Below are 10,000 nucleotides of genomic sequence, written 5' to 3' on the forward strand. Positions count from 1 at the left end.
TCAGTCTATTTAGAACTGTTGATTTTTAATTGTTCATTATTCTAGCATACAGTGAATGAGAGAGAAGAAGAAGAAGAAGAAGAAGAAGAAGAAGAAGAAGAAGAAGAAGAAGAAGAAGAAGAAGAAGAAGAAGAAGAAGAAAGTTGTCATATGATAAAATTTCCAAATTCTTTAAACTATTAAAATTTCTCTAAGCAGTTTGTGTTCTGAGCACTTTTTAAGCAGCATCTTGAAGAACTAAAGATTCAATACTATAAACACAATGCGTTGGCTGGGAATCGAACCCAGGTCAACTGCTTGGAAGGCAGCTATGCTCACCACTATACCACCAACGCTTTTGTTTTTTTTTAAATGTTTAAAAATCAATTGCAAAATCTAGTGAGCAATCATAAAACAGGATTTAAATAATGAATTGAAAAGAAATTCCTGAACGAAAGAGGCTTATCTGTGCATAAGTTCAATGTTCATGGTCCACTTTTTACACAAAGGTTTCAAAGAATTGAGAAAAGAAAATGAATTGGTTGGCCATGAACAAAGGATTTGGCTACACCTCCATTACTGGCAAGAGGAATTGATCTTCTGTGGGACAATTTTTAGAATGTTAAAAGGTAAAAGAGAAAAGCAGTCCGGTATAAAAACCAAGTCAACTGCTTAGAAGAACGCTATGCCCACCAGTGTATCACGAAGTGTCGACTGCAAAGCACTCCCTTTAATGATTGAAAAGAAACATTTAATACACAGTAGGGTTTGAAAATGGTTAAAACTGTGAATATTGGAGGGATATACAAGTCTTTTTCCACGCATTTCTGCAAGAGTAAATTGGTGTTAAAAGCTAGACAACCAATAAGAAAATGCATTTCAATAGTCTTATTGGCACCAGTCTATTTATCTATTTAGAACTGTTGATTTTTAATTGTTCATTATTCTAGCATACAGTGAATGAGAAAGAAGAAGAAGAAGAAGAAGAAGAAGAAGAAGAAGAAGAAGAAGAAGAAGAAGAAGAAGAAGAAGAAGAAGAAGAAGAAGAAGAAGAAGAAGAAGAAGAAGAAGAAGAAGAAGAAGAAGAAGAAGAAGAAGAAGAAGAAGAAGAAGAAGAAGAAGAAGAAGAAGAAGAAGAAGTTGTCATATGATAAAATTTCCAAATTCTTTAAACTATTAAAATTTCTCTAAGCAGTTTGTGTTCTGAGCACTTTTTAAGCAGCATCTTGAAGAACTAAAGATTCAATACTATAAACACAATGCGTTGGCTGGGAATCGAACCCAGGTCAACTGCTTGGAAGGCAGCTATGCTCACCACTATACCACCAACGCTTTTGTTTTTTTGTAAATGTTTAAAAATCAATTGCAAAATCTAGTGAGCAATCATAAAACAGGATTTAAATAATGAATTGAAAAGAAATTCCTGAACGAAAGAGGCTTATCTGTGCATAAGTTCAATGTTCATGGTCCACTTTTTACACAAAGGTTTCAAAGAATTGAGAAAAGAAAATGAATTGGTTGGCCATGAACAAAGGATTTGGCTACACCTCCATTACTGGCAAGAGGAATTGATCTTCTGTGGGACAATTTTTAGAATGTTAAAAGGTAAAAGAGAAAAGCAGTCCGGTATAAAAACCAAGTCAACTGCTTAGAAGAACGCTATGCCCACCAGTGTATCACGAAGTGTCGACTGCAAAGCACTCCCTTTAATGATTGAAAAGATACATTTAATACACTGTAGGGTTTGAAAATGGTTAAAACTGTGAATATTGGAGGGATATACAAGTCTTTCTCCACGCATTTCTGCAAGAGTAAATTGGTGTTAAAAGCTAGACAACCAATAAGAAAATGCATTTCAATAGTCTTATTGGCACCAGTCTATTTAGAACTGTTGATTTTTAATTGTTCATTATTCTAGCATACAGTGAATGAGAGAGAAGAAGAAGAAGAAGAAGAAGAAGAAGAAGAAGAAGAAGAAGAAGAAGAAGAAGAAGAAGAAGAAGAAGAAGAAAGTTGTCATATGATAAAATTTCCAAATTCTTTAAACTATTAAAATTTCTCTAAGCAGTTTGTGTTCTGAGCACTTTTTAAGCAGCATCTTGAAGAACTAAAGATTCAATACTATAAACACAATGCGTTGGCTGGGAATCGAACCCAGGTCAACTGATGGAAGGCAGCTATGCTCACCACTATACCACCAACGCTTTTGTTTTTTTGTAAATGTTTAAAAATCAATTGCAAAATCTAGTGAGCAATCATAAAACAGGATTTAAATAATGAATTGAAAAGAAATTCCTGAACGAAAGAGGCTTATCTGTGCATAAGTTCAATGTTCATGGTCCACTTTTTACACAAAGGTTTCAAAGAATTGAGAAAAGAAAATGAATTGGTTGGCCATGAACAAAGGATTTGGCTACACCTCCATTACTGGCAAGAGGAATTGATCTTCTGTGGGACAATTTTTAGAATGTTAAAAGGTAAAAGAGAAAAGCAGTCCGGTATAAAAACCAAGTCAACTGCTTAGAAGAACGCTATGCCCACCAGTGTATCACGAAGTGTCGACTGCAAAGCACTCCCTTTAATGATTGAAAAGATACATTTAATACACTGTAGGGTTTGAAAATGGTTAAAACTGTGAATATTGGAGGGATATACAAGTCTTTCTCCACGCATTTCTGCAAGAGTAAATTGGTGTTAAAAGCTAGACAACCAATAAGAAAATGCATTTCAATAGTCTTATTGGCACCAGTCTATTTAGAACTGTTGATTTTTAATTGTTCATTATTCTAGCATACAGTGAATGAGAGAGAAGAAGAAGAAGAAGAAGAAGAAGAAGAAGAAGAAGAAGAAGAAGAAGAAGAAGAAGAAGAAGAAGAAAGTTGTCATATGATAAAATTTCCAAATTCTTTAAACTATTAAAATTTCTCTAAGCAGTTTGTGTTCTGAGCACTTTTTAAGCAGCATCTTGAAGAACTAAAGATTCAATACTATAAACACAATGCGTTGGCTGGGAATCGAACCCAGGTCAACTGCTTGGAAGGCAGCTATGCTCACCACTATACCACCAACACTTTTGTTTTTTTTTAAATGTTTAAAAATCAATTGCAAAATCTAGTGAGCAATCATAAAACAGGATTTAAATAATGAATTGAAAAGAAATTCCTGAACGAAAGAGGCTTATCTGTGCATAAGTTCAATGTTCATGGTCCACTTTTTACACAAAGGTTTCAAAGAATTGAGAAAAGAAAATGAATTGGTTGGCCATGAACAAAGGATTTGGCTACACCTCCATTACTGGCAAGAGGAATTGATCTTCTGTGGGACAATTTTTAGAATGTTAAAAGGTAAAAGAGAAAAGCAGTCCGGTATAAAAACCAAGTCAACTGCTTAGAAGAACGCTATGCCCACCAGTGTATCACGAAGTGTCGACTGAAAAGCACTCCCTTTAATGATTGAAAAGATACATTTAATACACAGTAGGGTTTGAAAATGGTTAAAACTGTGAATATTGGAGGGATATACAAGTCTTTATCCACGCATTTCTGCAAGAGTAAATTGGTGTTAAAAGCTAGACAACCAATAAGAAAATGCATTTCAATAGTCTTATTGGCACCAGTCTATTTAGAACTGTTGATTTTTAATTGTTCATTATTCTAGCATACAGTGAATGAGAGAGAAGAAGAAGAAGAAGAAGAAGAAGAAGAAGAAGAAGAAGAAGAAGAAGAAGAAGAAGAAGAAGAAGAAGAAGAAGAAGAAGAAGAAGAAGAAGAAGAAGAAGAAGAAGAAGAAGAAGAAGAAGAAGAAGAAGAAGAAGAAGAAGAAGAAGAAGAAGAAGAAGAAGAAGAAGAAGAAGAAGAAGAAGAAGTTGTCATATGATAAAATTTCCAAATTCTTTAAACTATTAAAATTTCTCTAAGCAGTTTGTGTTCTGAGCACTTTTTAAGCAGCATCTTGAAGAACTAAAGATTCAATACTATAAACACAATGCGTTGGCTGGGAATCGAACCCAGGTCAACTGCTTGGAAGGCAGCTATGCTCACCACTATACCACCAACGCTTTTGTTTTTTTTTAAATGTTTAAAAATCAATTGCAAAATCTAGTGAGCAATCATAAAACAGGATTTAAATAATGAATTGAAAAGAAATTCCTGAACGAAAGAGGCTTATCTGTGCATAAGTTCAATGTTCATGGTCCACTTTTTACACAAAGGTTTCAAAGAATTGAGAAAAGAAAATGAATTGGTTGGCCATGAACAAAGGATTTGGCTACACCTCCATTACTGGCAAGAGGAATTGATCTTCTGTGGGACAATTTTTAGAATGTTAAAAGGTAAAAGAGAAAAGCAGTCCGGTATAAAAACCAAGTCAACTGCTTAGAAGAACGCTATGCCCACCAGTGTATCACGAAGTGTCGACTGCAAAGCACTCCCTTTAATGATTGAAAAGATACATTTAATACACAGTAGGGTTTGAAAATGGTTAAAACTGTGAATATTGGAGGGATATACAAGTCTTTCTCCACGCATTTCTGCAAGAGTAAATTGGTGTTAAAAGCTAGACAACCAATAAGAAAATGCATTTCAATAGTCTTATTGGCACCAGTCTATTTAGAACTGTTGATTTTTAATTGTTCATTATTCTAGCATACAGTGAATGAGAAAGAAGAAGAAGAAGAAGAAGAAGAAGAAGAAGAAGAAGAAGAAGAAGAAGAAGAAGAAGAAGAAGAAGAAGAAGAAGAAGAAGAAGAAGAAGAAGAAGAAGAAGAAGAAGAAGAAGAAGAAGAAGAAGAAGAAGAAGAAGAAGAAGAAGAAGAAGAAGAAGAAGAAGAAGAAGAAGAAGAAGTTGTCATATGATAAAATTTCCAAATTCTTTAAACTATTAAAATTTCTCTAAGCAGTTTGTGTTCTGAGCACTTTTTAAGCAGCATCTTGAAGAACTAAAGATTCAATACTATAAACACAATGCGTTGGCTGGGAATCGAACCCAGGTCAACTGTTTGGAAGGCAGCTATGCTCACCACTATACCACCAATACTTTTGTTTTTTTTTAAATGTTTAAAAATCAATTGCAAAATCTAGTGAGCAATCATAAAACAGGATTTAAATAATGAATTGAAAAGAAATTCCTGAACGAAAGAGGCTTATCTGTGCATAAGTTCAATGTTCATGGTCCACTTTTTACACAAAGGTTTCAAAGAATTGAGAAAAGAAAATGAATTGGTTGGCCATGAACAAAGGATTTGGCTACACCTCCATTACTGGCAAGAGGAATTGATCTTCTGTGGGACAATTTTTAGAATGTTAAAAGGTAAAAGAGAAAAGCAGTCCGGTATAAAAACCAAGTCAACTGCTTAGAAGAACGCTATGCCCACCTGTGTATCACGAAGTGTCGACTGCAAAGCACTCCCTTTAATGATTGAAAAGATACATTTAATACACAGTAGGGTTTGAAAATGGTTAAAACTGTGAATATTGGAGGGATATACAAGTCTTTCTCCACGCATTTCTGCAAGAGTAAATTGGTGTTAAAAGCTAGACAACCAATAAGAAAATGCATTTCAATAGTCTTATTGGCACCAGTCTATTTAGAACTGTTGATTTTTAATTGTTCATTATTCTAGCATACAGTGAATGAGAGAGAAGAAGAAGAAGAAGAAGAAGAAGAAGAAGAAGAAGAAGAAGAAGAAGAAGAAGAAGAAGAAGTTGTCATATGATAAAATTTCCAAATTCTTTAAACTATTAAAATTTCTCTAAGCAGTTTGTGTTCTGAGCACTTTTTAAGCAGCATCTTGAAGAACTAAAGATTCAATACTATAAACACAATGCGTTGGCTGGGAATAGAACCCAGGTTAACTGCTTGGAAGGCAGCTATGCTCACCACTATACCACCAACGCTTTTGGTTTTTTTTAAATGTTTAAAAATCAATTGCAAAATCTAGTGAGCAATCATAAAACAGGATTTAAATAATGAATTGAAAAGAAATTCCTGAACGAAAGAGGCTTATCTGTGCATAAGTTCAATGTTCATGGTCCACTTTTTACACAAAGGTTTCAAAGAATTGAGAAAAGAAAATGAATTGGTTGGCCATGAACAAAGGATTTGGCTACACCTCCATTACTGGCAAGAGGAATTGATCTTCTGTGGGACAATTTTTAGAATGTTAAAAGGTAAAAGAGAAAAGCAGTCCGGTATAAAAACCAAGTCAACTGCTTAGAAGAACGCTATGCCCACCAGTGTATCACGAAGTGTCGACTGCAAAGCACTCCCTTTAATGATTGAAAAGATACATTTAATACACAGTAGGGTTTGAAAATGGTTAAAACTGTGAATATTGGAGGGATATACAAGTCTTTCTCCACGCATTTCTGCAAGAGTAAATTGGTGTTAAAAGCTAGACAACCAATAAGAAAATGCATTTCAATAGTCTTATTGGCACCAGTCTATTTAGAACTGTTGATTTTTAATTGTTCATTATTCTAGCATACAGTGAATGTGGAAGAAGAAGAAGAAGAAGAAGAAGAAGAAGAAGAAAAAGAAGAAGAAGAAGAAGAAGAAGAAGAAGAAGAAGAAGAAGAAGAAGAAGAAGTTGTCATATGATAAAATTTCCAAATTCTTTAAACTATTAAAATTTCTCTAAGCAGTTTGTGTTCTGAGCACTTTTTAAGCAGCATCTTGAAGAACTAAAGATTCAATACTATAAACACAATGCGTTGGCTGGGAATCGAACCCAGGTCAACTGCTTGGAAGGCAGCTATGCTCACCACTATACCACCAACGCTTTTGTTTTTTTTTAAATGTTTAAAAATCAATTGCAAAATCTAGTGAGCAATCATAAAACAGGATTTAAATAATGAATTGAAAAGAAATTCCTGAACGAAAGAGGCTTATCTGTGCATAAGTTCAATGTTCATGGTCCACTTTTTACACAAAGGTTTCAAAGAATTGAGAAAAGAAAATGAATTGGTTGGCCATGAACAAAGGATTTGGCTACACCTCCATTACTGGCAAGAGGAATTGATCTTCTGTGGGACAATTTTAGAATGTTAAAAGGTAAAAGAGAAAAGCAGTCCGGTATAAAAACCAAGTCAACTGCTTAGAAGAACGCTATGCCCACCAGTGTATCACGAAGTGTCGACTGCAAAGCACTCCCTTTAATGATTGAAAAGATACATTTAATACACAGTAGGGTTTGAAAATGGTTAAAACTGTGAATATTGGAGGGATATACAAGTCTTTCTCCACGCATTTCTGCAAGAGTAAATTGGTGTTAAAAGCTAGACAACCAATAAGAAAATGCATTTCAATAGTCTTATTGGCACCAGTCTATTTAGAACTGTTGATTTTTAATTGTTCATTATTCTAGCATACAGTGAATGAGAAAGAAGAAGAAGAAGAAGAAGAAGAAGAAGAAGAAGAAGAAGAAGAAGAAGAAGAAGAAGAAGAAGAAGAAGAAGAAGAAGAAGAAGAAGAAGAAGAAGAAGAAGAAGAAGAAGAAGAAGAAGAAGAAGAAGAAGAAGAAGAAGAAGAAGAAGAAGAAGAAGAAGAAGAAGAAGAAGAAGAAGAAGAAGAAGAAGAAGAAGAAGTTGTCATATGATAAAATTTCCAAATTCTTTAAACTATTAAAATTTCTCTAAGCAGTTTGTGTTCTGAGCACTTTTTAAGCAGCATCTTGAAGAACTAAAGATTCAATACTATAAACACAATGCGTTGGCTGGGAATCGAACCCAGGTCAACTGTTTGGAAGGCAGCTATGCTCACCACTATACCACCAATACTTTTGTTTTTTTTTAAATGTTTAAAAATCAATTGCAAAATCTAGTGAGCAATCATAAAACAGGATTTAAATAATGAATTGAAAAGAAATTCCTGAACGAAAGAGGCTTATCTGTGCATAAGTTCAATGTTCATGGTCCACTTTTTACACAAAGGTTTCAAAGAATTGAGAAAAGAAAATGAATTGGTTGGCCATGAACAAAGGATTTGGCTACACCTCCATTACTGGCAAGAGGAATTGATCTTCTGTGGGACAATTTTTAGAATGTTAAAAGGTAAAAGAGAAAAGCAGTCCGGTATAAAAACCAAGTCAACTGCTTAGAAGAACGCTATGCCCACCTGTGTATCACGAAGTGTCGACTGCAAAGCACTCCCTTTAATGATTGAAAAGATACATTTAATACACAGTAGGGTTTGAAAATGGTTTAAAACTGTGAATATTGGAGGGATATACAAGTCTTTCTCCACGCATTTCTGCAAGAGTAAATTGGTGTTAAAAGCTAGACAACCAATAAGAAAATGCATTTCAATAGTCTTATTGGCACCAGTCTATTTAGAACTGTTGATTTTTAATTGTTCATTATTCTAGCATACAGTGAATGAGAGAGGAGAAGAAGAAGAAGAAGAAGAAGAAGAAGAAGAAGAAGAAGAAGAAGAAGAAGAAGAAGAAGAAGAAGAAGAAGAAGAAGAAGAAGAAGAAGAAGAAGAAGAAGAAGAAGAAGAAGAAGAAGAAGAAGAAGAAGAAGAAGAAGAAGAAGAAGTTGTCATATGATAAAATTTCCAAATTCTTTAAACTATTAAAATTTCTCTAAGCAGTTTGTGTTCTGAGCACTTTTTAAGCAGCATCTTGAAGAACTAAAGATTCAATACTATAAACACAATGCGTTGGCTGGGAATAGAACCCAGGTTAAGTGCTTGGAAGGCAGCTATGCTCACCACTATACCACCAACGCTTTTGGTTTTTTTTAAATGTTTAAAAATCAATTGCAAAATCTAGTGAGCAATCATAAAACAGGATTTAAATAATGAATTGAAAAGAAATTCCTGAACGAAAGAGGCTTATCTGTGCATAAGTTCAATGTTCATGGTCCACTTTTTACACAAAGGTTTCAAAGAATTGAGAAAAGAAAATGAATTGGTTGGCCATGAACAAAGGATTTGGCTACACCTCCATTACTGGCAAGAGGAATTGATCTTCTGTGGGACAATTTTTAGAATGTTAAAAGGTAAAAGAGAAAAGCAGTCCGGTATAAAAACCAAGTCAACTGCTTAGAAGAACGCTATGCCCACCAGTGTATCACGAAGTGTCGACTGCAAAGCACTCCCTTTAATGATTGAAAAGATACATTTAATACACAGTAGGGTTTGAAAATGGTTAAAACTGTGAATATTGGAGGGATATACAAGTCTTTCTCCACGCATTTCTGCAAGAGTAAATTGGTGTTAAAAGCTAGACAACCAATAAGAAAATGCATTTCAATAGTCTTATTGGCACCAGTCTATTTAGAACTGTTGATTTTTAATTGTTCATTATTCTAGCATACAGTGAATGTGGAAGAAGAAGAAGAAGAAGAAGAAGAAGAAGAAGAAAAAGAAAAAGAAAAAGAAGAAGAAGAAGAAGAAGAAGAAGAAGAAGAAGAAGAAGAAGTTGTCATATGATAAAATTTCCAAATTCTTTAAACTATTAAAATTTCTCTAAGCAGTTTGTGTTCTGAGCACTTTTTAAGCAGCATCTTGAAGAACTAAAGATTCAATACTATAAACACAATGCGTTGACTGGGAATCGAACCCAGGTCAACTGCTTGGAAGGCAGCTATGCTCACCACTATACCACCAACGCTTTTGGTTTTTTTTAAATGTTTAAAAATCAATTGCAAAATCTAGTGAGCAATCATAAAACAGGATTTAAATAATGAATTGAAAAGAAATTCCTGAACGAAAGAGGCTTATCTGTGCATAAGTTCAATGTTCATGGTCCACTTTTTACACAAAGGTTTCAAAGAATTGAGAAAAGAAAATGAATTGGTTGGCCATGAACAAAGGATTTGGCTACACCTCCATTACTGGCAAGAGGAATTGATCTTCTGTGGGACAATTTTTAGAATGTTAAAAGGTAAAAGAGAAAAGCAGTCCGGTATAAAAACCAAGTCAACTGCTTAGAAGAACGCTATGCCCACCAGTGTATCACGAAGTGTCGACTGCAAAGCACTCCCTTTAATGATTGAAAAGATACATTTAATACACAGTA

The 10,000-nt window shown here is 34.2% G+C and overlaps 7 non-coding genes across 7 annotated transcripts; all 7 read right to left on the reverse strand.

Annotated features, from left to right (window-relative positions):
* Nucleotides 1-263: 263 nt before the first annotated feature.
* Nucleotides 264-335, reverse strand: TRNAG-UCC (transfer RNA glycine (anticodon UCC)). The gene has a single exon. It is a non-coding gene; the product is annotated as a tRNA-Gly (tRNA).
* A 904-nt stretch (nucleotides 336-1,239) lies between these two features.
* TRNAG-UCC (transfer RNA glycine (anticodon UCC)) lies at nucleotides 1,240-1,311 on the reverse strand. Its single transcript has one exon. It is a non-coding gene; the product is annotated as a tRNA-Gly (tRNA).
* Nucleotides 1,312-2,978: 1,667 nt separating this feature from the next.
* On the reverse strand, nucleotides 2,979-3,050 carry TRNAG-UCC (transfer RNA glycine (anticodon UCC)). The gene has a single exon. It is a non-coding gene; the product is annotated as a tRNA-Gly (tRNA).
* A 914-nt stretch (nucleotides 3,051-3,964) lies between these two features.
* On the reverse strand, nucleotides 3,965-4,036 carry TRNAG-UCC (transfer RNA glycine (anticodon UCC)). Its single transcript has one exon. It is a non-coding gene; the product is annotated as a tRNA-Gly (tRNA).
* Nucleotides 4,037-5,801: 1,765 nt separating this feature from the next.
* On the reverse strand, nucleotides 5,802-5,873 carry TRNAG-UCC (transfer RNA glycine (anticodon UCC)). Its single transcript has one exon. It is a non-coding gene; the product is annotated as a tRNA-Gly (tRNA).
* An 812-nt stretch (nucleotides 5,874-6,685) lies between these two features.
* TRNAG-UCC (transfer RNA glycine (anticodon UCC)) lies at nucleotides 6,686-6,757 on the reverse strand. Its single transcript has one exon. It is a non-coding gene; the product is annotated as a tRNA-Gly (tRNA).
* A 2,763-nt stretch (nucleotides 6,758-9,520) lies between these two features.
* TRNAG-UCC (transfer RNA glycine (anticodon UCC)) lies at nucleotides 9,521-9,592 on the reverse strand. Its single transcript has one exon. It is a non-coding gene; the product is annotated as a tRNA-Gly (tRNA).
* Nucleotides 9,593-10,000: the final 408 nt, after the last annotated feature.

This window comes from Mixophyes fleayi, unplaced genomic scaffold, assembly GCF_038048845.1.
Source record: "Mixophyes fleayi isolate aMixFle1 unplaced genomic scaffold, aMixFle1.hap1 Scaffold_3688, whole genome shotgun sequence".
NCBI classification, from domain to species: Eukaryota; Metazoa; Chordata; class Amphibia; order Anura; family Limnodynastidae; genus Mixophyes; species Mixophyes fleayi.